The 27507-nt window shown below is 39.3% G+C and overlaps 1 long non-coding RNA gene across 6 annotated transcripts in view; it reads right to left on the reverse strand.

Annotated features, from left to right (window-relative positions):
- LOC111186835 (uncharacterized) overlaps positions 1 to 27507 on the reverse strand; it is a 206478-nt gene that overhangs the window by 124153 nt on the left and 54818 nt on the right. Inside the window, exon 3 of one of the 6 annotated variants that reach the window (XR_002647994.3) lies at positions 1 to 14722. This exon is cut by the window's left edge and continues 37429 nt beyond it. The exons of the other annotated variants lie outside the window; for them this stretch is intronic. This is a non-coding gene — a long non-coding RNA (uncharacterized LOC111186835). The remainder of the gene's footprint in view (positions 14723 to 27507) is intronic. 6 annotated transcript variants of the gene reach the window in all.

The following is a 27507-nucleotide window of genomic DNA, read 5'->3' on the forward strand; positions in this document are numbered from 1 at the left end:
ATTAGGTCCACAACCTGCCTGAGACACTGTGAAGTAAGGGTTTAAAGTGGCCAGACTTCTAAAATTATTACTTAGTTTCCATTTTCCAGGTAAGTTCAGGCAAACACACTGGGGAAGGGAGTTTAAAAAAAAAAAAAAAAAAAGCTCTCTGTGAATTTAGTCACATACAAAAATATACCCTTAGAAATGAATGTAATTTTTATTCTCATTTTCATTTTTTTTTTTTTTTTTGCGGTACGCGGGCCCCTCACTATCGTGGCCTCTCCCGTTGCGGAGCACAGGCTCTGGACGTGCAGGCTCAGCGGTCATGGCGCACGGGCCCAGCCGGCTCCGCGGCACGTGGGATCTTCCTGGACCGGGACACGAACCCATGTCCCCTGCATCAGCAGGCGGACCCTCAACCACTGTGCCACCAGGGAAGCCCTCATTTTCATTTTTACTTGTTATTTCTTCATCTGGATGGATGTCAGGGAAGCTGCAATCGCTTCAGAACTTGAGCATACACTGTGATTACATACTCCAGGGTTGATAGCCGAAACACTGAATGGCCCTTTCTAACTGTATCAGCAGCACTGTTTCTCCCTTTGCGCCTGGAATCCAGGTGCTTGTATTTTCCCGTACTTATTACTTGACATTTGGAATGGGTTGGGGGGGTGAGCTATTTTTTTTTAAACTACTGATCATCAAAAGATTGCATCAATGCTCTGAACATCTTAGGAGGCCTGTTCCCATCTAAACTATTTGATCTTATGTAATTATAGGTTAATGCTCTATTTCAAAAGGCCTCGACAACTACCATTCGAGGCATTCACAGATGTACATGATTCATCATGCAGCACAGACAGTGTAGTCCTGGAAAAGCAGAGCTAATGAAGATAGATGGTGGACCGGAATATGGTTTGAGGGATAATAAGGTGCTGAGTGAAGCTAAATGAGCTGAGGAAAAAACAAACAAATAAACAAAAAACTTTCAGGACCTATTCTGCAGTAAGCTATCATTAAATTAATCATTTCCTTCACTTGAAAATAAAAAAATAAATAAATTTAAAATAAATAAATTATTTAAAATATTAAATATTTATTTAAAATAATTTATATTATATATAATATATTATATTATATTAAAATTTTAAAATAATTTATTTAAATAATTTATTTTAAAAATAAATTTTATTTATTTAAAATAAATAAAATATTTAAAATAAATTATTTAAAATAAATAAATTATTTAAAATAAATTTTAAAAAATGAAAAGGCATATCAGAACTGAGGGAAATACATGCCATCAGATATGACTTCTTTCTGATTGTCTCTCCTGAATGGGTGTTTGCTTTCATCCAGAGACTGTAAATTAGTTCCTGTCTGTCTTTATAGCTGTGGATTAGGGATAATGAGTCTCTCTTCCCCACATACACATCACCAATTATAACTTACATAGGCAAAGAGTCCAGCTATTTTTAAGAATATTTTGGCTGATTTTCTTTTGTAAAATATTAAGGAATGTATCTTAAAATCCACAGAAGAATTCTGGAAGGCATGCAAATATTTAACTCTGACTTAAAAAGAGTTCTCAGGGATAGGGCCCAACTCGAGATGTCCTGCATAATCTGATTAACAGGCGACAAGGCAGTCCTCTGAACTCTTCATTGTTTGGTTCAAAACAGCAAGCTCACCACTTAGCTTTGCAGGAAAAGGCTTTAGAGTCAAGTGTCCCTAATATTAGTGATATAAAGCTTTATCTGCAGATGCTTTGGGAAGAATTATAATATGTACCCTTGAGTAGGACTTTCAACTTACAATAGAAGTTCAGGAGGAAGGAAAGAGTCCCTTGTAAGGAAAAGGATTGGGGGCCTAGGGGAGAAAGAGATTTACTGTATCATTTACTTTGCAAAAGTATCAATATCTTTTGTATAAGTTCAGAAATAAAACTACACACACACACACACACACACACACATACATACACATACACAAATATTTTCAACATTAATTCAACAGATAGTTCCTCATCACTAAGACCATTCACTTCAACATCTAATTATAGATGCTCATTAGAATTCAGCTCTAGGCACAATATTATCAATATTAAGGCACAAAGAACTATGCATCTTTTCCAGTCTCAGGAACTGGGACTAATATTAAAATTTTATCACAGACAAAAATCAGTCAACTTTCAACTCATGCATTAAACAAACCAACCAATACATTTGAACAATTCTTTCCTTGTAATTTTCTTAGACCTGCCACAGCAATGAGATTTGGTTTTGCTTCCTTAGGTATGTGTAGGTGCAGCTAGCTAAATATTTCTTGAGGAAACTACCAATAGCATCCTTTTGCCATAACACGACTTGTTCAATATTCTTATAAAAATCATCAGTACTGCCATATATTTTGAGATAGACAAGCCCTAGAGAAACTTTAAGTGTCTGTGTACATGAATTTACTAGTTTCCAATAAATTAACACTAAAGTCTAGAGGAAAAGCTCTCAGTGGATCTACATGAAAATTTGAGTATTAATGGCAAAGCCCGAAGTTTACACAAATTTCAAATCATACCTTCATTTAATGCTCATTACGGAAATCCTACATTTTTCTCACACCTCTGTACTTCTATTTGTCTTTAAGACTGAACATGGAAGTGTTCAAATACCAAAGGCATTACTCTTTTATGTTATTTATGGCCTGACCAGGGCAGGAAGTATCACAAACCTCATGAGGATTCCCTCCCTTGCGTTATTTTCAGCAAAACATGTTTCATGTTTTTAAAGGTCTGCATAGTTCAGAGGGCCTTCTCAAAAGCAAATGAACCTGAAACTTTTTCCAAAGCAAGTCCAAAACGTCCTCATAGTTGTATTCTAAAATTTTTGCAAGAGCTAGGAGAAATGTTTCCCAGACAGCTATTTCCTGACCTGTAAACTAGATTCCATAAAAAGCAAGAGGTTCATATATATATATCCCATATCTACGAATAAGCCCACGGACCCAGTTGAATACAGAGCATACAATATACTTATCCCTACTGCTATTTGACTAATAGCAAGTTTCTTTGATTCCATTAAAAACACCAAGTCATAAAGTTTCCACTGAAAGGAGCCTATGGAAGAGTGGAACCAGGTTTCACCACCAGAAATCATGAAGGCACAACAACAACTCAGCAAATGGATAATAAGGTGCAGTAATTCTAACCAAGACCACTGCTAGCGTCTATCTCTCCCTCTGGAGAGATGTAATTGAAAAGGCACCTCCACCAGAAAAGACACATTGGAAAGAGGATGCCTTTCCTACCGGAAAAGGTATTTGCATCCCAGGGTACATGACGTGGGGGGGTGGAACACAGGCTGAAGAATTGCCCCCACCTCCCCCTCTGATACAGCCTTGGTACCCAAATGCACAACCATAAAGCATGCTCTGCTTTGAATACACAGCCCTGACTACTGTCATAGTTCACAAGGCGCAAAGCCTAGAACCATCAGCAGGTGCTGGATTTAAATATTGCTCTCATTTAAGTCTTCCATCTTGTGTTCATTGGGAGATCAGGAACTCTAAAGGTATTTCCTACTGGTAGGATCTGTATTCTCATTCTTCTGAGGTAGGAAGCATTAGAAAGAAGAGAGTAAAGGAACAGAATAGCACTTGTTTGTATAGGATTAGTTGAGACTACGTGAATTTTGTGGAGCAAATACCACTTTTTCAGGCATGTTGAATTTCATAAACGATTTACAAGGCTGACAAACGTTCAACACAAAAATCTCTCTTGACAAAAAGGCCTTTGTCAAAAAAACAGAGACAGAAATATTTTTGTCACATACATTATCGATGACAGAATCACACTGAATTATGTAAGAATTTCACATCATTGTAGCCCCGCCAGAGTTATCATGTTTGTTCTGTTCTCTGTTCTAATTCAGGTGGTTGATTGGTAGATAGTTTGACAACTACTGAATGTTGAAAGACAAGTAAACAATCATGTCAAACCTCTCCAAAACAGGTTGACAGATGACATGGTGCACTACGTTGGAGAATACATTATTTTGTGACCAGAATGCAAATTTAAAAGATTTAAGGCAACTCCTCTCATATGATATTCTTAGTTTGCCCATGGGGTGGACCACTGCCATTCACGTTCAGAGGGGAAGCACTGCCTAACACATTCAGGCTACAAGGCTCACTCGGTTTCAAGAGCACCTAATTTATAAACTCAGTGAACAGAGTTATGTTTAGACTTCTAGTTCCATTCTTTACTCAATGTGTCTTTGTTTTGGCCTTACCATATCCTAGGTACTAGAGTAAATGCTGCTAGGTAAAATGTAGAAGAAGATTAACTCTCTGTAGAGTTTATTAGTAACTTTGATATGATGTGATATGTGTTACAGCATGCTTCAGTGGCACAAGAAATGAATCCCAGTCTTGCGGAGTTGGGGGAGGCTGCCCAGAGGGTGTGACATCTAAGGAAGATCTGAAGAAGGCATGCACATTGGCCAGACAAGAAGAGGGGAGAATGAGGCATGGTGCGAGGGTTTCAGGAAATTGTAAGCATTTCAATGTGGTTGAAGTATAAAGAGATGAAGCTGACAGATAAGCACAGCCAGATCGTAATGAGGTTGATATCACATATTTGATGTTTGGACATTATCCTAAGGACAATTGGAAAAACTGACAGGTATTAAAGAGAGAGACATGATCAGGTGTGCACTTTGGCAAGATTATTCTTTAAAAGATAGGAAAAAAAATTAACATGGACACTGGCAGATGAAGAGAAACTTTGTATACCCAAATAGGAGGCAGTTGCATGAAAGCTACTGAACAAAGAGTGTGACTTCGAGTAAGGTGGTGAAAGAGGGGGATGGAGATAAATAGGAGATTTGGGAGATACTTTGGAGGTAAAACGGACGTGAATTGATCATTGACTTTGATATAGTGAGTGAGGCCAGTATTCAAGGATGATGTCATTTTCTGGCTTAGGCAAGTGAGTAGAAGGAGGCACAGATAATGAGTATAATTTTGGACACATTTTGAATTCACCGTGAGACAGTCTCCTTTGATAGGAGGTTAAATATGGGCTTCCCCCTGCTCCTCTCTGCCCTCAGCCTAAGTCCAGACTGATCCCTCTCCATTAGCATTTGACTCGCACTATTTGGAATAAATAAGAAGTGGAAAAAGAGAATGAGCTCACTTACGTCACTACAATGCATCATACTCAGTTTTTCTCTCACCATCTTTCATGTCTCATCCAGGAGGAGGGTTTAGCTACACAGAACCAGCAGAAGAGGGAGTTACGCACTGGCTAAGAAAAGCATCTGCTCTAACAGGAGCCCTTTTGTTAAGAAGGGAGAAAATTTATGCGAAGAAATGTTTTTATTATTTATATGTGAACGTGATATTTAATTGTAGGCAGAATATTACACAGCATTCCAGTGGCTGGTTATGGAGTGCCATTTCAGGCCATATAATTTTAGAAGGTTCTGAGAATTATGTTTCTGGACATTTCCCCCAAGAAAAAGTTAAATTCTGAGACTTGTGGCTCATTACTAGAGAACTTCCTCTGGACGGGGTGACATTAACCCACAAATGACTTTTTTATAAGGGGGGTGTTTAACCAGTTATGAATTCCCTAACAATAATACCAAGCAGTTCACACTAGTGCACAAGGATATCATGATGTATTTTTAAAATCCTTCCTCCAAATCAAGAGATACAGTGGCAATGCCTTCCTCATCTTTGCCTGTCCTAGTGCCCTATCAAATAAAGGAAGTGACATTTATTTAGCATGACTTGGTTGTTTCTGAAACTATGGGGCTTATGATAATTAACATTTTGTTTTTAGAGTGTGTGCAGACCATTGGTTTATTGGTCCTGCCTAGGATTTTGTCTTGAACTATCTAGTTATTCCCTAACTTCCAGCAACCTCTGTTGTTCCCACTGGCAGATTATCTGCTAGTAACTCAGCATCATTTTCTCCCCCGGGTGCCCTCAACTGAATCAGAAGGCTGGAAAACCTGGGAACTATTTCCCAGAATCCCTGCCAGCAGTTTCCACTCTAGACATGAGTCACTCAGGTGAAAATTAGAAGGAAAAAAAAAAAGGCAAAAGCCTTATTTCTGGTCCTCTGAAGGCTAAGGTAGAAGACTCCCAGACTTCAGTAGACATGAAGTTATAGCAGCCTCTGCATATTTCCCTGAAAAGCACCTTTCTTCGTGCTGGAAGCAGCTGTGATCATTTGTCAGCCACTCAATTTACTGACTTCCCCAGAGCAGCAAACCTGAGATCTAGTGGTAAGCTTTCCTCCTGCCTTTCCAAAAGTCTTATAAGCACCTATCTTCTGTCTCGGGTTCTTTAATGTCTGAAAAACATAGAGTGGCTTCTGTTTTTCTGACTGATAAATTTCCCATGGAAAACAATGGAAGAGGCAGTACTGAATGGTAACTAGCAGTGTGGGCTTCTTTCTTTTAGCTTTTTCCATCAGAAACTTATTTTGCAGTGAATCAAGTAAAGTTATCTTTATCTACTATGTTCGTATGTTAGGCCTAAAGCTGGAAATATATCAGACATGGAAAAGGCACTCAGGACTGGTCAAGAGTGGATGAGAATAGCTATTTACATAAGAAAGGGGGGAAATGTCACGAAATAATTTTATTAGCAGTAATGGTGAAGATATTTAGTCTTTCAAAGGCAAAAAGAAACATGACATTTAAGAAAAGTCACTTTTTCTCAAAACATGGACATTTTTGACACACACTGCCAGTCTCTTCTTAAAATGCCAAATTCGCCCAGAGAATTGTTAGCTGAACATTTCCGCGTCACTCTAATGAAAGTAACATTCTTCTCTGGAGTGTCAGACTTACGTCTTCATTCAGTGCATGGAAAAACAAAAATGGAAAGTTTCAGAGGAAAGAGGGCAGACAAAATGACGATTCTCTGCTCTTTAATTTTACTTTCCATTCTCATATTCCCATTTTAAAAAGCAAAACCTAAGGGAGACTTTTTCTTCCCAACATTTATCTGCTTTTTCACATTAAGAAAAACTGCAAAATATGAAGGCAAATGGCTTACTAAGATAGCTGAGCAAAGTCACGTATTAAAAAAGCCCATAGTATGTTCTGTGGTTTTGGTTAACTCTGTTAATTTCCTCCCTAACCATCATTTTCTACTACTCTTCTTGCATATTCCGTAAAGAAAATTTTTGTTCAGAAGAGAAAGCGAATACTAAGAATCAAAGACACCAAGAAGTGAACTTTAATTCTTGCTATTTGGTAATTTTTATTCTACTCTCGAATTAAATGAAAGATAATCTAGCATTTAGATTTGCTTGCTTATTTTAAAATAAAAGTTGAAGTTGTTGAACTTTATGTTTGTTTGGGCTAAGAGGCTTGGTATCTTTGTGTGTCCATTATTCCTAAAACAGCCATGTGGAAGAATCACATGTACTCAACTTGTAACAGATATTTATTGCCCACCTACAAGATTCAAGCCCTGGTTATGGGGATAGCTTCTGGGTTGGATAAAAATATGAATAAGCCATAATTTTTGCCCTCACATTGCTCAGAGTTCATCAATCTAGGCAATAGATCTTACTGTCCCATGGATCCTATGCCTTTTCTTCAGCAGCAAGGAGGGAACGTAAAGCTAAGGGTGGGAAATTTTCTGGCCTAAAGTCACATATATGTAAAGAAAGGGAAGAAAAAAGCACTGGACTCTTCAAAGCTTTAGAGTTTTGTGGGGGAAACCTCTCAGCAGAAAATAACTGATGGAGGTAGTTAGCAAAACACCGGATATCCTGTCAGATCTTCCTTGCTGGCAAGGTTCCTACACACCTCACAAGAATGCATACGCTATTTGTTGGAGAGATGCCTGGCATTTCCTCAGGAGCCACTGACTGGCCTGAAATGTCCACTTCCTCCGGCCACACTGGCCAGAAGCAGGTGGCCTATTCTTCCCACACTTAGTCCAGCTGGAAGCACGCAGCAACCAAGGGCTTTGGCCTCTAGGACGGATGAACAATTCCAGGACTGCACGCTGCACTTATTTTTATTTTCACATTCTGCTTAACCCATTACTTCCATGCCCATTTAAGCTATGGGGGCTATGGGGTTAAAGTAGCAACTTGTACTGCTCTTTGGTGTTTCTCCAAGATTCCCAGGAATCTCCATGCGGAGCTGATGGAAAATTCAACTTCACCTGGATCAAAGGAGGAACCCCCCCCCCACCTCTCAAATATTGCCTTTCAATGGGACTTCTCCTACCTCCCAATTTCAAGCTGCTTCCCCAGCATTTCCTACCCCCTTTCCTACTATGTTTATAGTAGTGACTGCTTTCTAACTGACTATAAAATGTCCTTCTTGTATATTAACTGTTTCTCTCCACTGGCATGTAAGTGGCACTTCTGTGTCTATTTTGCTCATTGCTATATCCCCAACCCTAGACTAATGCCTGGCCTATTAAGAGTGCTCTATCAGTATTGCTCAATGACTTATAAGTAATCTTTACTGAACATCATTGTGGACATGTAACATATGGCCCATGAACCTGGAAAAGACTAAATAACACTGTGGACCTCTTTCAAGAACAAATTTGTTGGAGGTAGTGGCCTACTGTAGTTAACTGCATGGCCTATCGACTCAGACTATTGAGTTCAAGTTCCAGCTCTACTACTACTTGCCATATTACCTTATCCATACCCGTATTTTCCTTCTGTGAAATGAGGATGATGATGTCATCAGTGCCTCCGCTGTAGGGCTGTAGTGAAGATTAAATGAAATATGCATTGTGTGTATGATAATATTGCTACTTATTTCCGCTTATTTCCACTTAATGCAGTCTCAGTGTCTGGCCAGGCTATATTTACGATAGCTCCTTTCATTCTGTAGGGCAAACATTTTACTAGGGAATCTGTCCGTTTTCACAGTGAGTGACAACTGCCAGACTGACACTTACATTCTGGGATTAGTGACCAAGCAGGAGGCCTCTTTCATGTTGTCTTTATAACTTCAGAAAAGACTATACTCTCTTTCTAGTAATCACTTCTCCTAAGCCACTTCTCCCACACCAAAAATCTAGAGTTATAGAGTCTCGGGGACAAAAGAAACTGCCTTTAGATTTCATCAAGTCCTCTCTCTCACCAACCACAGTTCTCACTCCCACCCCCAAACTGGATCCCTTCCAAAACCTCCCTGGCAAGGCGGTCATGCAGCCTCTTCTTCATCTCCTGCCTTCTACTGCTTTACAAAAAAGTGCATCTCATATTTGCACACTGTTGTTAGAAAGCCCTTCCTCATGCTGAATTAAATCTAGCCACTGGCTTAGTTCCAACCTCTAGAGTTACCCAGAGTAAGATGGCTCCACTTTCCATGTCCAGAAACCTCGATTTCTCTTCCCTGATAACACAGTGATGAAATACTCCTCGTCTTCGTGACCATTCCTCATATGGCAAAGTTTCCAGATCCTTCTTCATCCTGCCCCCCTCCTTTAAATTTTTTTTCACTCCAACAATGACCCATTGAATTATGATCCCCATGACATGCCTCTAAATTGTAAATATATCATGTCCTGGGCCCTGGAATTTGACCATCCAGGATTTGAAAATTCAAGTTCTTTAAAGGCTACAGGGGCTGGTACAGACAATTTTGGAAACTATGTCACACTGTTGGCTCAAAGTGAGGTTGTGGTCAAGTAAAATCCCCAAGTCTGTTCTGTGTGAGCTGCTATCGGGTCAGATTTTCTGGCTTCTTTGTAAACGTGGGTCAGTGCTCTGTTTTCTCCAGATGCTCCAGAGATGTGTGGACTCACACACATGATTTTCTCTTAGCAGGCTGTGCGCTAAGCTCCAGCTGCAACATCCTTCTTAAGAAGCCCAAGCCACAGGTTTGGTGTCAGGAATAGACAAAGAACTCATTAATATGTTCTAATTATTAATAAGTACTCGTGATCAAAAGGTGATTTGAGGAATCCTATCATACAGAAATATAAAATTCAAAACTTGTTCTGTCTAGCTATTCTTACCCTTAAATCCATGTATGTACTTCAGGAAGTCAACGACCTTCCTCAAAGGCGTACAAAATTTAGTGCCAATATGCATTCATGAATTTTTCTAGGGAGAGTATCTATAGATTTTATCAGTCTTATATAGGAGCTCATAACCAAAAGAAAGATTAAGAACCTCTGTCAACCCCCTTATTTTAGAAAGGGTGCATTTGAGCCCTGGGGGTGTTAAGAAAATTACCCAAGGTCACATAGCTAATAGGTAATATAGTCTGAACTATAACCAAGATCCTTCAAATCCCAGCCCAAGCTCCCTCCATTGCCACATGTAATTGCGAGAAAGTGTTACTAAATAAAGGAAAAAAATATGTGTATGTATATTCATATATATGTAAATGAATATGTATATTCAATACATACTTGTCTTACACCTGAAAACATATATTGCTCTATTTTATATTAGTATATTCACATCTCTTATTGAGAAGGCTCTCAGGCATTGCTAAATTGACCGCAGATAAAGCTAAAAACGTGGCAAGTGATACAGTTAGGAAATAATGTCTTCTCATGGATGCTACACAATAGCCTTCTCTGTCTTTGTAACTCATGCTTTGAACACTGTCAACTTCAAAGTAAAATCTGTACTTCAAAAAAATCAAAGGAATTCACACCAAAAGAGTATTTAAAAATAATCAGCTTTGTTTCACTGGGTACATGGTACACAGTGCTGAAAACTATGAGAATAGATGTCACATTGTTTTAAGTCAAGGGTGGGTGCCTTTTCTACTAGGGAGGAGTGCATCACAATCGAGTAGTATTTGCAATTTATTACTTTAACAACTGTTGCTCTACGAGAGGGTAAATTTTGTATGTGTTGATTTTATTCTCATGCTGGGTCGAGTTTTTAAGTAACATATTAAGTTCCTTTGAAAACCTCATGTTTCTAGTCCCCACTACTGATTCTGACTCCACTCCCCACTACACTTCTGTTCAGAGGAAACTACCTTTCAACAGTCATCCTGGTTAGCATAAGAAAAGTACTAAATGCAGTTTTTCTGATACCCAGGCAAGTCAATACAAAGCCCCTTTCGTTTTATGATTTCTCTAAATTGAGTCTGAAATCTGGAATTTTGTGACCATGCATACAACAGGAGGCTCCTCATGGTACAACTTTATCAGTGGTCAGACAGATGTACGTTCAACATACTGCTGATCGCCCCTAGTTGAGAAAAAGTGCAGTGGAGGAGCGTATGTATCGGTGATGAGGTGTTATGGGGAGAGAAGCAGCAAGCAGATGAGGACATCTGCATGGAGCAAATAACCCTAAATCATCCCCTTTTAAATGATGGAAATTTGATTGAAATTGACAAAGTTAAAGGATCTACTCACAAATAAGTCGATCTAAAAATCTTTAGGTAAAGTGCTTAATTTCCTAATGAATATGTTTATTCTGACGTTCAATTAAAATCCCAAAATGTCTTGAGCATACATTGGTAGTATTACTTTCACTTATCCTGGACAAAAATGTGTCTTAATCTAACACAGGAATCAAAGTATCTGAGATGTTAGAGATTCATCTTTTTAAAGCATTTCCTCTGATAAAAGTCCTATGGCTAATATGTGGAAGCATGTAACATTTGATGCTTAGTTGAGCAGGGCTCTTTTGATAATAACATGGTGACTACTTCCAATAAATTGTTGACCTGTTTTATTTCTCTTCATGAGATATAAGAACAAAGTGAGATGTTTTTTCATAAAGAATAGTAACCTTAACCCTTCTGCATACTCAACAGCAACTCTCCACTCCTCCAACTAACATTTTTTGCTCTCAATGACAAGGCCCTGGACCCACTGGACAATTAATTAGTATTTGAGAACATATTTAGAAATGATCAATGTTTCTTCTTTTCCAACATCTTCTCTTGCAAACAGGTCCATTAAGTTTTGGGAGATGAACTGGTTGAAATCCAGAGATAAATGTAAAGAACATTAAACTATTAATTAAACTATTACTCCTTTTTCACTTAAGATAGAAAAGTAAAACACAGAATTGAAACATTTTCTCTTTCATTCATGGAAGGAGTCAGGATTCTGAGGGGCCCAGACACAACAGCACACTGATGGAGACAAGATGTAGCTGACTGAAAACACCAAGCATTTCAATCCTATTCAATATCAGTCCTTACACACACATGTTTCTTCTGTGTGGGGAATTCTCTTGTCCCTAAGTAAAATCACTGTCAATCGAAACATTAAACTAGGAGGAAAGAGGCTGGCAATATAATATGTAGGCATGAGAAGAAAAGGAATAGAATAAAGGTGGAGTCTGTGTAACAATATAAATATACAGCCTGGAACACTTTTAAACTTTAACGTAAGTCAGTGGAGCTTATCATCAGCCTGCATAATATGAGTACTCAAATACTGCAAAAGGATAAGTAGAAAGTTTTAAAGTTAGTGTTTATTCAGGGTAGAAGCGTAAGCAAAGTGTCTGTCTCATGTACACATATGTTTGGGGCAGAGGGGTGGCTTATCAGAAGGAAACGGAATGCAAAGGCTAAAGAAAAAAGTACAAGCATAGGCAACAGCCATTTAAAGAACTGGCTGAGTGTGACGGTTAATTTTATTTGTCCACCTGTCCACAGTGTGCCCAAATATTTGGTTAAACGTTATTCTAGGTGAAGGTGTTTCTGGATGAGATTAGCAACTGAACCGGTAGACTAAGTAAAAGAGGTTGTCCTCCCCGAGGTGGGTGGGCCCCATCTTATCCTTTTTGGACCTAAATACAACAAAAAAGGAGTAAGGAAGAATTCACTCTCTCTCTACCTCACTGTCTTTCAGCTGAGACATCAGTCTTCTCCTGCCCTTGGACTCAGACTTGGACCGGAAATTACACCATCAGCTCTTCTGCCTCTCAGGCCTGGGACTGGAACAATACCATTGGCTCTCCTGGGTCACACCTCCCTAATTGTGTGAACCACCAATTCCTTACAACAAATCTGTACATCTGCATCTGTATCCATATATCCATAATACAAATAGAACTGCTTGTATAAATATATATACATGCATATTGTAGTTGTATAAGTAAATTATATATATATATATATATGTGTATGTATATATATATATACATATATATATATATACACAATGTGTGTATATATGTCTCCTATTGGTTCTGTTTTTCTGGAGAATCCTGACATACATGAGGGGACAAGAAGGAGAGATAAACAGGTGATCCGGGATAGAGGGTCTGAAATACAAGAGATAGGAAACCTTTTAGAATAAAAGCTAGTACCCAAGAATCACATCACAGGCTCCTCAGCAAACTGATGAGCTGGGGCACCTAAGCTCACAGGAGTATAACCCTATTCAAACCAAAATCCATGTGGTCCAGGCCAAGAGAGTTGTTTTCTTTAAAATGCATGAGGAAAATGGGAATTCCAATCTTTATTTTTAGCTCTCAAAAACATTTAAAGAGATGCTAGTGCACTGTACATTCACAGCATTTTCTGTTAAATGTCTGGTCCTCACCTTTCTTTAGTCCCCAGAGACTCTCAGCTGCTTCACATCCTTCCCAGACAAAGTCAATGTATCTTACAATCATCTCTGAACAGCATCTTCACCCATAAAATATTCACCCAACTTATTCAACATGAAGGGTTATTTTTCTTAAGAGAATCTACTGAGTTTTATTTGTCCTTTCTCTCCTCAAAGCCAGTTGTGTATGGGGGAGGGAGGGTGTTACGAATCTCCTAATCCCTATTAATGTCCGCTCGTTACTAGTTTTGACCAAGGTTGTAGCGGGGGCTTTTTTTTTTTTTTTTTTTTTTTTTTTGTGGTACGTGGGCCTCTCACTGTTGTGGCCTCTCCCATTGTGGAGCACAGGCTCCAGACGCGCAGGCTCAGTGACCATGGCTCACGGGCCCAGCTGCTCCGCGGCATGTGGGATCCTCCCAGACCGGGGCACGAACCCATGTGCCCTGCATCGGCAGGTGGACTCCCAGGGAAGCCCCAGTGGTTTGCTTTTGACATATACTCATCTTATTTTTAACATGGACCCCAACACATTGCAGTGGGGACAAGGTCAGTGCTTGGCCTCATGATATTTATAAACCATTCGCTGCTTGCTGTGTAACCGCCCAACCATCAACTTCTTCCAGCAAAATTTCCTGTTGATTCATTTGTCACATGCAGCTTGATAAGAGCAAGGTGGGAAGTCAGGGTGGGCCTTGTTCTGCTTCTCATCTCTGCTAGATAAGGATCTGTCTTCGTACAGCAAACAGCATTATGTAAAACAAACCACAATCAAACTGTCAAGAAGGTGCTGCAGTCTTTTAACCTTCTGTATGTTGCAAAGTTCTCTCATCATATTTTTGAGTCAAGGCAATTAATATTTCCTTCCTTCTTCCTTTACTCCTCTTTTCCAAGTAGACTATGGATTCCTGAACCTTCAAGATGACATGGATCTGCAAGAGGTGGGACACCTGGGTTCTTGATCAGATTCAGCAACATCAGTAAGTACAGAAACAGAACATTCAATACAAGAAAGGGCATAAACAATGGGATCCTGGAAGGCAGCCAGTCCCTCAGCCTTGAATCAGTACTTATCACAGCATAACTCTCATAGCAGGACACAGGTGGAGGACAAAAGGCCCAAGCTGCCCAGCAGGGTCCCCAGGCAGCTGTTATCGTATCAGTTCAAGTAGGGCAATGTGTTCAGACTTTCTGGAAAGTTCCATTTCTGTATGGGACAAAAAACATATCAGTCTTTTCAAAAAGTAGAATAGACTACAGCTTAACAAATGAGTCCCAGCTGTTTAAAATTAGACTGCTAAGGGGAACTCCATATAAAAATATTCCCTAGGACTGTAGTATTTTCACTAAATTAGGACTTGAATGATTCATTCACTGAAGATACTGGCCTCTCCATATTGAAGCCTGACATACTTAAAAAAGCGTTCCTAAGCATGCTGGTTGTGACCATGCTATCTCCATCACCTAAAGCGCTTACATTACTTACTTTTAAAGTTGTATATTTTTTAAAAACAAACTGCTTGAATCACCACCCAGAAGACACCGACCACACTGTTTGACTCATGGGAAAGCAAAAGAGTGTAAGCTGAAAGAATTGTGCACTAGCCGCAGGAAACCTGGGTGATGATCTCTGTTTTACCACTGTGAACCACATGAACTTGGGCAACTGTCTTCACCTCAGTTGTCCAGCTGTAATATGGAGATGATGTGAATGTTGATGGAACATCATGGCTGCTTGAAGTCCATTCTAGCTCTCTAATGGATAATTCCATGACTTTCCTGGTATGGATTGTATTTTTAATATATGTCTTTAAGTCAAACATGGGCACATAAAACTTGGCCCCTTAAAGTGGTGTGGGTTTTCTCCAGGATGTGCCTTCTACATCTTTCCAGGCCTTCTTCATGCCTCCTTAGGATAAAGATCCTAATGTGACGAGATACTTTCTGGTTTCTCTTTCCCTGGTCTTCGAGTCTGCTCTTAGGGCAATACTGGCCCCTTCAAATGACAAAACCTACCACTCTTCTTTCATTCTTTGACATAGCAGTTCAGCTTATGATAATTCAGATTAACTCAGAGGATAATTCAAGCATGTTTAGTATTTTTGTAAGTTCTAATTATTTGTCAGATATTGTACAACATTATGCAAATATTATTTGTTAAATACTTGTACTTAGATATTCAGTACATAAAATCTCCATAAAATATGTATAATGCACATGGCTCCTCCTGAACAGAGTGACTAAAACATATTTCTTCTTCAAAAGAGTTCCATGTCAAATGACTTGGGCCTGCCTACAAACCTAGACACCCGGGGTTAATCTAGAAACCACAAATAATTTCTTGTTATTCTTTTGCCTCTGTTTATCCTTAAAAAAAAAAAAAAAAAGCTCTCCCTCATCTAAGGCCATGTTTCTTCAACAGAAATAAACAGAAATGCATATAGGTACACATTGACAAAGGTGGTTCAAGCCAAATAGTAAGTCTGATACATCTCCTAGAACATCTCTTTTAAGATTTTTTTAAGCTTATATGATTTAAAAAAATAAAACAGGAGACACAAAATAATTTTAAAATTTCCTATACACTGCTTGAGAATATGTTCCCAAACCCAACTTCTCTACTGATTGAAGATATCCATCTTACTCCTCTACCATTTAGGGGTACTTCAATGGACACTTCAGGTGAATAGTCCTAAGAAGATAGGAAAGTGTCTCTTCTTTGAAATACAAAAAGACCCATGTAATAGAAAATATACATATCCATTTTCTTCAACTATATAGATAAGTTACATTCAAGTTTATGTTTGAGGGTATATTTTGCAGTCCTTGGAGATTTCTTTGCCGTCAACCTTTTTGCTGCCTACTCACTTGTGCTGTTTCTCACCCTTTGATACCTTCCCCAATGTACCACCTCAGAGCCTTACAGGGCACCCTGATCCTGGAAAGAGGCTAATGTTTCTCATCCGATATTTTCCATCTTTGCCAAATCAGTCATCCTTATTTTATGGAAAATGCTACCCAAGTTTTGCCCGGCACTATCAGCAACATCAATTAACACTATTTATAAAATGTATGTTTTACTTCAGGTTTAACTTTGTGAAAATGAAATAGGCAAAAATTTCAAACCTTTCTCTAGTTGTAGCAATAAAAAAGAAAATATGTCTCTTGCTCACACAAACACACACACACATTTCCGCACACAAAATAATTCTTAGAACAAACAAAAATGATCCTGAGGTAGAGATAGTTTCTGAATGGATGGGAGTAAGAAGATAGACATCACACTAGGAATTTAGCCCCTCCCTCACTGTCTACCTTTCATAATAAAAGAACTAGCTTCCTCTAAAATATGTTTTGTTCACAGAATGCTGGAAGAGGTCTGGTTTCCTTTTCACTCATCTGTCTTCCATATCAATAAAGCTTGGGTCACAGACTTTACATGGCCTGTTCTTTGTTTGGAAAACAACTCTAGGACACGAGGTATGGAGAGGAAAGAGGAGGCCAGAAAACAGAGCCAGCTTCACTCTGAGTCAGAGACTGAGGAAAGGACTGTGGGAAAAACAGCTGGCCCCCAGGGCCTTCCAATCCAACCACTCTTCCAAGCCTCTCCTTTATCCCGCAGGAAGGAGGGGGCAGAGCCCTGTTGCCACCAGAGAAGATCAATCAGGATCCCTTTGGACAGGGACAGCCACATCCCCTGGCCTACTAAAGAGAAAGGATAGATTTCAAAGGGATAGATATGGCAAGTCATCAACCAATCAAACCACATGTTGCTTTTTTACAGGGAAAATAGCTTAATTTTTTACTAAAAAAATACCACATTTATCATATAAAACTCAGACAACACATAAAAGCACAAGGAAGAAAGAATGAGAAAACTCATCTGAAACAGGCATCAAATTTCTTGAGAATCTACTATGTGCCCAGCATTGTGTACAGTACTGCTAGGAGTAATGAAGACACATAAAATGCTCTTGAGCAGTTTATAATCTGGTGGAACCCTGGTATTTGAAGCAGTCTCAAACAGGATGACAAAAGAGACCACTAGATTTCCATATTTAAGCCCTCAGGGCATTTGTCCTGTCACAGAGGGTTGGCCAAACGCCAATGAAGAGAGGGCACTCTGGGCAGCTCCGGAGGACAAAGACTTGCAAACACCGTGTTGCGGAGAGAGGGCCCTCCCCCATCTACCTATTTTATTTTAATGACATTGAGAAACACTGAAGTACTGACTCTGAGTTCAGATAATGACTCTGCCACATACAGCAGTGTGACTTTAGACAAATCTGTTAAAGTGTCTGATTATTTAAAACAAACCTAATAATGTCCACCTCACAGGACTGCTGTAACATGTATTAGCTCATTTAATCCTCATAACAACTCTGTGAGGTAGCTAGCTTACCATCACCATTCTATGTATGAGGAAACCAAAGCCCAGAAAAACCTGTGTAACTGGCCCAAGGCTATATACATAGTAAGTGCTGGAGCCAGGATTTGAACTCAGGCAGCCAAGCCCCAGAGTACATACTCTGTAGTCTGTAGCAGTAGTTGGTCACTACTGCCTCTGCATTTTACTGAATTTAGTAAAAGTCCAATCATGCCATTCGAATCAGAGTCTGGTGAAGACAGGAGGAGTGAATTTTTAGAGCCTGGGGACATGGGACCAAAGAACAGGCTTAATAAAATTTTAAACAGAGTAATAATAACAATAACTGATGTGCTTATCAGGTGAAAGGCATTATACCAAGTAATGTGGGGGGCACACCTGTGTGTGTGTGTGTGTGTGTGTGTGTGTGTGTATGTAAATGATCTCATTTAATCCTCACAATAATTTGTCAGTTATGACTTACATCACTCTACAAATGTGGCAACTGGGGCCATGAGGGTTTCTGCAATTTCCTGAAGTCACAAAACTAAAACATTACAACGCTCAAGTCAGGGTTGAGGTCTCTGTGACCAGATTCTCAACTCTTGGCATGAATTTGTTGAGTCAAAATGGTATGCAGGTCCCGTGAAAATGAAAATAAATACAGAAAAGGGATGAAAAATCATAGATCACCTCCCCTACAGTGTGCAATAGTGACGGATAGTGAAACAGGACACCTGGGTGCTGATTCTAAGTCAGCCATTAATGAACCACATGGCAATGAGCAAATCACTCCGCACCTGTGCTCTGGGTTTCCATCTATCAAATGAGGAGGGTGAAATAGGTTTCTGATTCTCAATCCCTTGGTGATCATAAACCACTCTCATGAATTCAATGAACTCTCCCTCCAGAAAATTGCATACATGAACATAGGACATACAAGTCTGCATTCAATTCAGTAATGACATCATGTATTATGTATTAGTTGCTAGGCTTTCCCACTGAAATATAATATCCATGAGGGCAAGGGGCTTAGTCTTTCTCACATGCATATCCCCAGTTACCATCATAGTACTTGGCACATCATAAGCTTCCCCACGCTATCAGTTGAATTAATAAATGGATTAGGGCTACTGGTCTCCTTGAGGTCAGTCCATATTAACCCCAGGTTAAGAAAACTTGGATTAAAGTATATCCAAGGTCCTTTTTCGTTCTGAAAGATCTAAGGTTGGTCACATGAAACAGCCAATACTCCACTGCTTCTGACCCCAAAATGGCAATTTCATGTGCGTCAAGCTAATACGTTAATTTACAATTTCCCTGACTCACCTGGTAGTGACTCTGTGCACGTGCCCTTTGATACCTGGTGCTAATCTTTTAGTACTAATCGTGTTTATCTGTGACAGCTGTTACTCACCTTGCATTTACCACATGATGAAAGCCAGGCAAGGAGGTAACTGTGTAGTATTTCCTGCTTCTTGTAAATTGCCCATGAATGCAAGAAGAGCCCATTTCTGTTTAAAGTACAATTCAGTGGTAGTTTCTCCTTAAATTACATAATTTGAAATTTATCAGCACTTACATAATTCCAAATGCTTCCTTAATAAGGTAGCTACTAAATAGGTTAAGACTGGATTTAATATAAATAAGGCAGACTTCTGGAATAATTGTTCAAACAAGAAAACTGTTCAACCAGAAACTAAGCTTTTTAAAATGTGTGCCAAGCATAAACTTCAGGTTGGTTAAAATGTAGTATAGCTATTCCATTCTGTGACTTCTGTATTTGATCATAAAACATTGTGTTTAGCATTTATTCAGCATTCCAGGTAACCTATAACATCCAGTATCCACTATTCAAGCATTGTGCACCGTGAATTTTTAAGTCTGTGGATACTTACTTGTAGAAGGCTTTTGACATGAAACATTTTAAAAAGATTGCTGAAACAAATATTATAGAATACACTTTTATGAGTTAACTTGATGCAGTTTAACTATTGTGACAATGTTTCTGAAATACTCTACGGAATATGTTGCCTAGTTTAGTCTTGCCAACTCTCTACTAATGGCAATGGCAATTTATTTGGATTTGTGAGAAAAACGAAATGACAATATATGGTAGTTCTGTGTGTACTAAGACCACTCCGGCCTCTTCTTAACCATAAAGATTTAACAAGCGGTGTTTCAATGAAACCTCAACCAGCATCTAGCTAAGCTGCCTTTTTTCTTCTCTAAAGAATGTTTCCATTAAGATGGGTTGAGGTCCAGTCAGGTAGAATTAAGATTAAAAGAATAAACCAGGGGCTTCCCTGGTGGTGCAGTGGTTTAGAATCCTCCTGCCAATGCAAGGGACACAGGTTCGATCCCTGGCCTGGGAAGATCCCACATGCCATGGAGCAACTAAGCCCGTGCGCCACAACTACTGAGCTTGCACTCTAGAGCCCGGGTGCCACAACTACTGAGCCTGCGCTCTAGAGCCCGTGCTCTGCAACAAGAGAAGCCACGACAATGAGAAGCCACGACAATGAGAAGCCCGCGCACCACACAAAGAGTAGCCCCTGCTCGCCGCAACTAGAGAAAGCCCGCGCGCAGCAACGAAGACCCAACACAGCCAAAAATAAAACACACAAACAAATAAATAAATAAATTTATATATTTTAAAAAAAGAATAAACCAAAGAAATTTCCTGCCAAAAAGGCAAAAGCTAAGAGGAGTCGAGGGCATGGTAATGCCTGCCAAATACCAAGGGAACAGAAATAATATGATAGGGATATTATAACGTTTAGCATGTATTCCCCTAAAGCATTCCTACTGTCTGTTATATTCATTAGGAAATCCAAAGTCGGGAAAAAACAAGTAAAAGGTTTTTTTGTCTTACTTTAATGGCTGCATTTTTTAAATATTTGACTTGCCCATTGCTAGTTGGAGGTGTCCAAAAAAATTATAGAATTGGATGAAAGAAATGAATATCTGAACCTTAATGTAATCCAAATTCCAGAATGGGGTGTGTGTGTGTGTGTGTGTGTGTGTGTGTGTGTGTACCGGAGGGGGTACTAAACTAAAAGCAACAAACATTGTAGGCAAAAAATTTAAAAATTAAATATATTGATTCCTGGGCTTCCCCGGTGGCGCAGTGGTTGAGAGTCCGCCTGCCGATGCAGGGGACACGGGTTTGTGCCCCGGTCCGGGAAGATCCCACATGCCGCGGAGCGGCTGGGCCCGTGAGCCATGGCCGCTGAGCCTGCGCGTCTGGAGCCTGTGCTCCGCAACGGGAGAGGCCACAACAGTGAGAAGCCCGCGTACCGAAAAAAAACAAATAATAATAATAATATTGATTCTTCAATCGAACTAGTAAGTAGCAAATTTATCACTATTATGAAAAGGTACTAAATAAAAAGGAAACAAAAGCAATGAGATTGGATCACCTAACCCAGAATTACCAAAAACTGTATCCTCCCTTATCATTCAGTCATAGGGAAGCAAACCTGAATCTATTTTCTAGAAAACTGATCTTATTGGCACACCACATAACTCTTCATGGTATCTCTTTCTAAAAACAATATTATCACCCTATAGACTTAAGCACTCATGTTCCGGAACTTTTAGAGGGAATTAAATTATAGAGGGGGAAAAAAGATGTAAATCAGATCTACTTATAAACTGTACTTGTAAAAACAAACAAAAAAAACAGTAGAGAGAAACTTGAAAATATTGGATACAATGAAGTTTGAGAATTCTTTGTTAATTTTAATTTATTAAATCTATATTTACCCCCTTTTATCCCTGATAAGGTAGTTGTCAAACCCAATAAGGGTAAATGTAAGCATTATGTTCAGAGTGTAAAACTAAGGAAATGCCTTTCATAGTAGTGAGTAGAGTTCAGATTGTAAAATTATTAACTACTTTTATGGGTATGTGTTACCAAGTGTTTTGAAAACCAGTGGCCCAGAATTCCTTTCTAACCTCTATTCCTACTATTCTCTGAACTCCTTAAGTCATCAAAAATTCTGGAAAAATACAGTAAAATTTATTTTTTTCTTTTTGAGCATATCAACATTAAAGTAAGCTTAAAAAGAAGAAGAAGTAAGAGGAGAAAGAGAAAACTAGGAGAGAAAAGATATTTTTTTCCTTCCTGGAAAGGGCCACAAGGACCACGGAAGTTCTGCTTTTGTGAGGTCTTGTGTGAGAAAAGAAAGGGTGAGAAAATCCAGCATTTGCAAAATCAGGAGCCAGAGCCAGAGCCCATCTGGGACAGCGATGTCCCTCCTCATTATCTTATCTTTCAGTCTGAAAGGAAGCAGAAACCAGGCCAGGGTCCCTCCCTAACCAGTACCCAGAAAACCAGATGTAAAGGAGAAAAGACACAATTACCCTGAAGGAAGATTTTTTAAAAGATATTGCCCTGAGAAAAAGGTTACTTAACATTAAAAAAAAAAAGTCTCAAAAGTATCAAAGAAAACAAGGGAGAGAAAAGAGGGTACTAAAACATAGAAAGCAATCATCATAAGCAAAAAAGCAAAAATTAAGTGTGCTTATTTCTCAGTTGAACAAATGTATAGTGAAATTACAAAGAGGTCCTGAATAAAAGGGGAAAGAAAACACAGAAATAAAAAAAATTAAAACAAAAAGCACATTAAGTCTTTTCCTCACAGTTGGATGGGAAAAGCTATAAAGTGGAAAACTGTAAAGTCTTAAAACAGCAAAACAATCTTCCACTTGAAATTGCAAAACTCCAAGAGAGAGAGCATCTCAGGTTACACTAGAAGGAGGCCTTCGCTGGTTGCCTGCAATTGTTCCAAGCTCAGATTGCCAGAAGGATTCGGGAAAAGGTTGCTCCTTGCCCCCAGATCCTGATAATCAAGGTAAGCAATAAAACACCTTTGTATTTGTCCAAAGAATGAGCAAAAGAGCCATTAACAGGAGCTCTCTGATTCACAGTGCATTAGAATCACTTAGGGAGCTGGTTAGGAATTCTGATTCCTATAATTTCTCACCAGGGATCGTTATCTGAGAATGAGGCCCAGGGATCCACACTTTTAACTAGCATCTATGGAGATTCCAAAACACATGGCCCTTGAACCTCACCTTGAGAAGCACTGCATTAGACATTGCTATAGGAATCCCTCTGCCCATATGCTGTCTATGTAGGTTGTGTTGGTGAAACGTAAGACATCTTGTTGGCTCCCTCATAAAAAGAGACTAGCACAAGTCTAGTTGCTCTCATATTTGGGTATGAGATGAAATTCAAGATATTTTCCAGCAACCTGTACAATTACGAGCAGGCCTTCTATTAAACCCAAAAATTTTGCTAAATTTATCAGACTACTGTCTTCATAGATAAAAAGGCAAGCCGTGTTTGTAAGCCATTTTCAGATTATTAAGATTCTATAAAAACAACCTAAGTATATATGAAAGTACATTTTAGAGGAGAAATATATGCTACTTCTCCAGGTCACTAGATGGGGTTTTAAGTACAATTACTGACTTAATTTGAATGGAAAATTTTACAAATAGGATTTTAGAAGTTATCTCCAAATAATTAAGATCACAAAGAAAAAAAAATGGACAGTCCTATATTTCATGTCTTATAATGCTCACTTTTCTAAAGTTTCTTACTGCTCAATGACCCCAGACTTGGCTAGTAAAACACCCTTGCATCACAGTGGGTTGCCTACAAGTATTTATATTTGAGAGACTGGCAGTACATTATTGACTGCAAATCAAACCCCCCAGAAAGTCTTCTTGCTTTACTGTCTTCAAAGGAGCTTCGAATAGAATGTTCCTTTTCAAAAGGGGCCTCAGGAGTTACTTTGCTCCTCCAGCAGAGTTAGGTTGTTTTATTTTGCCTCATACTAATCTACCTTTTTAAGGCTCAAAAATGACTCTATTATCACTCTTCTATGTTTTTTCAATTGTGGAATCTTACAGGGTTTTTTTGTTTTTGTTGAAGTACAGTTGATGAACAATATTATGTTAGTTTCAGGTGTACAACATAGTGATTCAACATTTAAATACACTAGGAAATGACCACCCCAGTAATTCTAATAACTGTCTTCATACAAATTTATTGATATTACAGTATTATTGACCATATTCCTTATGCTGTATTTTATCAGTACATCATTTTTCAGTACTCTATGACCCTTTGAGAACTCAGTGATAGATATTTTCTATAAAATATAAACATTAGCAGATTAAAGTCTTTGTTTTTTATGACCACAGTGGCCTATCCAAGCATTTCAGTTTTAGTCTAATAGAAGATGTGTTACTTTTTTTTATGTGGTCGTTGGAGCCATGAATCACATTAGTCCCTTTTGTGGGGGACTGAGGCTTCTATTTGTAAGTTAATTCTTAATGCTACACAAAATCACTCTTCTTGTCTTTTTTTCCACTCCAGAGTAACCGCAGCAACTGTTTGGCCTGGATATTCTGAGAGAGCCCTAATATTAAATACTTTTCTCCTATTGTCAGACTCTATATCATAATATCAAGCCACCCATTAAAATTTTTCTTTGGAAAATATAATTACAAAGTCAACACATGCCTTTAAAATGACTGACTTAATTTGAGCATCTCAAATTAAGCACCTCTGCACCACTTACCCCCTCTCCTACTCTTGATATCTGTTAGGATGGTGACTTGTTGAGGATGGCATTGATCTTAACCTTCAAGGCCTTTGGATGCTTTTGGTCCTGCTTCAGCAGGAAATAGACTTGTGGGGTTGACTGAATTTAGTTTTAAATCTCTCTTATTTCTTGGACCTGTGTCTGCCGCTGCTCTCCTGGTAATTTTTCTAACTGTGACCTCATCTTAACCTCTAGTTTTCACTTATTCACTTATCCTTCTTACTCAGTGACAATCTCCTGTTTTTGATCATCGGTTTCATCTATCCCCAGTACTCTGGCTCTTCTGGTCCAGGCTTTTAGTCTTAAATAGCAACTATAGCATCCTTATCTGTGACTCAGCCTAACTCTACCATCTGCTTTCTAATTCTTCGCCCAGGCCTTCTCATGCCCTCTCTTTCCAGCTCGACAATATCTATTCCCTTCCTCGTAGCTCCTTGTTCTAAACTTTAGTCTCCTCTTCCCTGCCACTTTCCCAGTATTTCCCTGATAAATTTCTGACCACTGAAGCTGCTAGTAACAGAAGCAGAGGTCCAGTAAGGAACAAGGGTCCCAGGAGGAATACATGTAAACCTGGGAGGAATACTGACATTGAACTTTGAGAGAGTTCAACTTCCAAAAAAATGAAGGCTACACACATAGAGTTTTTTCATACACAAACCAATTTAATTATTTGATTTATTCTTTAGTAAAAAGAAATATCAAGTTAGTAAAAAAAAACAGTAAAATTAATTATTCACTGACTTGAGGGGTTTTTAAACCAATGTTTTACAGGCAATTCGATCAGAACAGGCAAACTTGTTTGTACATATAGCCCAGTCTCAGAAATACATAGAATAACCAAGAGTCTAATATAAGGGCGTTTTGGGTTTTTTTAATAATTGTTTCTCTATTTTTTTTTTATATACCTTTATTTATTTATTTTTGGCTGCATTGGGTCTTCGGTGCGGCGTGCAGGCTTTCTCTAGCTGCGGCGAGCGGGGGCTACTCTTCGTTGTGGTGCGTGGGCTTCTAATTGCAGTGGCTTCTCTTGTTACAGAGCACGGGCTCTAGGCTTGAGGGCTCCAGTTGTTGTGGCTCGTGGGCTCTAGAGCGCAGGCTCAGTAGTTGTGGCACACGGCCTTAGTTGCTCTGCAGCATGTGGGATCTTCCCAGACCAGGGCTCGAACCCGTGTCCCCTGCATTGGCAGGCGGATTCTTAACCACTGTGCCACCAGGGAAGTACAAGGGTGTTTTTTGTTGTTGTTGTTTTGTTTTTTGTTTGTTTGTTTTCGGTAGGCGGGCCTCTCACTGTTGTGGCCTCTCCCGTTGCGGAGCACAGGCTCTGGACGCGCAGGCTCAGCGGCCATGGCTCACGGGCCTAGCCGCTCCGCGGCATGTGGGATCTTCCCGGACCGGGGCACGAACCCGCGTCCCCTGCACCAGCAGGCAGACTCTCAACCACTGCACCACCAGGGAAGCCCCCCCAAGGGTGTTTTTTAAGCTATCAAATGTTAGGCAAAATTATCAGCCAGCAGTAATAATACAGGTACTTTCCAACTTTTCTAATTATAAATGCATTCCTATGTGCATATCCTGCTTATTTTACTACTGTTTCATTCCCTAACAATGTCTAGCCTGACCTGCAATTCATGCTAAAAATACTAATGCCAACCCCCATTACTTCACATACCACCATAGTTTTCTACAAGCCGTCTGTCAAAACAAAAAGTGACTATTGAAGTAAGATGCGTTACCAATGTGATAAACCACTCATAACAATAAGGAAGCAAACTGCACTCAGAACAAATGAAAAGGAATCAATCATCTTGTCTTATTAGCAGTGTGCTGAATACACTGGTTTCATTTGAAATACATGCTTTTGGACTCGAGCTTTCTCTGAAGAGCTAGAACTACTTGGGAGGGGGGCGGAGTTACAATATTAAGTGGTAGTTGAAGTCATGGGGTTTGATAATATTTAAAGAGACACACAATATGGGACATTAAAAGAAGAATCCATGTTGGATTAGTAGGACATACGTTTGGAACAGGCAGGGCCTTTAATATTCTTCATAAAATCTGGGCCAACCTTTGAAGTCAAAGGGTCTGTCTCTAGTGCACACACACACACCAATTACACCAACCACTTGAATTACTTATTCACATAAAAAAGTATGGCAGGTTTCCTCAAGACTGCGAGACTGTTGAGGAAAGAGGCAAAGTCAAGCCATCATCAATATGGGTGGAGTTAGGAGTAAGCTCTTCTTAAAATCCCCGTGGTGATCATGACTAAAATTTTTGAACAACATGAAAACCAAAAATAAATATTCTCGAATATGGATCTTTTTATGTACTCTATTGGTACCACATATACACACATAAGACTGTACAACTGTGTTCTTAGCTGTACGTAGATTTTTTTGTAACATCTTTATTGCAGGATAATTGCTTTACAATGGTGTGTTAGTTGCTGCTGTATAACAAAGTGAATCAGCTATACGTATCCATATATCCCCATATTCCCTCCCTCTTGCGTCTCCCTCCTACCCTCCCTATCCCACCCGCTAGGCCTTAGCCCTTAGTAAAACTGTAATGTGGTTAAAACACATCCCTGGTACTTTAGAAACATGGAGCTAAAACTATTTGGAAGTCACTTAATCTAAAATATTAATTTTACAGATGAGGAAACTAAGAATCAGTAAGAGGAAAACATATCACATCAACTATACCTCAATTAAAGAAAAACACACATGGGCTTCCCTGGTGGCACAGTGGTTGAGAGTCCGCCTGCCGATGCAGGGGACACGGGTTCGTGCCCTGGTCCAGGAAGATCCCACATGCCGCGGAGCGGCTGGGCCTGTGAGCCATGGCCACTGAGCCTGCGCGTCCGGAGCCTGTGCTCCACAACGGGAGAGGCCACAACAGTGAGAGGCCCACGTACGGCAAGAAAAAAAAAAAAACGAAAACCACACAATATCTCAAATCTCTCACACAGACAATTGCTTCCTCAATCTCTGTGACATTTTC

Source organism: Delphinapterus leucas, chromosome 3 (genome assembly GCF_059928025.1).
Source record: "Delphinapterus leucas isolate spDelLeu-1000000601 "Yukka" chromosome 3, BTC_Dleu_Yukka2, whole genome shotgun sequence".
In the NCBI taxonomy this organism is placed as follows: Eukaryota; Metazoa; Chordata; class Mammalia; order Artiodactyla; family Monodontidae; genus Delphinapterus; species Delphinapterus leucas.